The sequence below is a fragment of the Eptatretus burgeri genome, chromosome 8, assembly GCF_056783735.1.
Source record: "Eptatretus burgeri isolate ZD-2024b chromosome 8, Ebu_testis_v1, whole genome shotgun sequence".
NCBI classification, from domain to species: Eukaryota; Metazoa; Chordata; class Myxini; order Myxiniformes; family Myxinidae; genus Eptatretus; species Eptatretus burgeri.
The window spans coordinates 25,419,404-25,420,412 of NC_140968.1; positions in this window are offsets into that span (position 1 = coordinate 25,419,404).

A 1,009-nucleotide genomic window follows, 5' to 3' on the forward strand; every position below is an offset into this window, starting at 1 on the left:
GATATGCAAATGCTCTTCAAATTTCAAGTTAATCAGACAGACTGACAAACAGACGGGGGTGAAAACATAACTTCCATCCACCTTCGGTGGTGGAGGTCATAAAACTCAAGTTGAGATGAAGTGATGAACTGACGAACTACCTGGAGGATTGACGATGAATGTTTATAAACACTGGACATTGATTAATAATTCTAAAATGATCACATATTTCTGAAATGTCTTGGACTTTTCCATCTACCTAAAGAATGAGTTCAGCCTCCACATGGTGTAAAATATATTAATTGTTTAAATTTTTTGAGCACAAAGTAGCTAATGGAAGACGGGATTACAGAGGGAAGAAGGCAACACGCTGATTAGAATTATGGGACAGTGGGACATCACACGGATACAATAAGGGGATGAGCGAGCAGGTGGAAGAGAGAGAGAAGAGCGAAGGAAAAGGCAACCTGGCAATATATGGGGAAAGGTGAAAGAATAATGAGTACAGGAAATATCATGGGTAGAGATGGAGGATGACATGATGTTGGAGTGCAATGCTACCTTGAAGTCCTCGAGGGAAGATTGGAATTGCGTTGTTTCATGAATGTGGTTCCCCAAGCGGGGTAAAAGAAGGACAAAGGAATGGAGGTGAGCAGTATGTGATGATCTGTGAAGCTAATTGTGAACGAAAACAACATTAAAATTTGGATGAAATCAATAGACGTTGATTAAGACATGCTAACTGACATGTTCTGTCTCACTCAGATGCATATGCGCTGGGGAATAAAGGATCGATGAGACCTTCGGGAGGTGTTCTATTATTTCACTCCATAACCCAGCGGATATGCCACAATTGGTGACAAGGACATGATTGCAGCATTGCTTTGTCTTGTTTCTGCATGTGGAAGCTTGACTTTTGTTGGGGAATGACTGATGCCACTGATGCTGTTCTCCTATACCAGTACAGTGGTACTCATTTCACCAACCTCAGAAGGATGACAGGCTGAGTCGACCATACCTAGTGTTAATT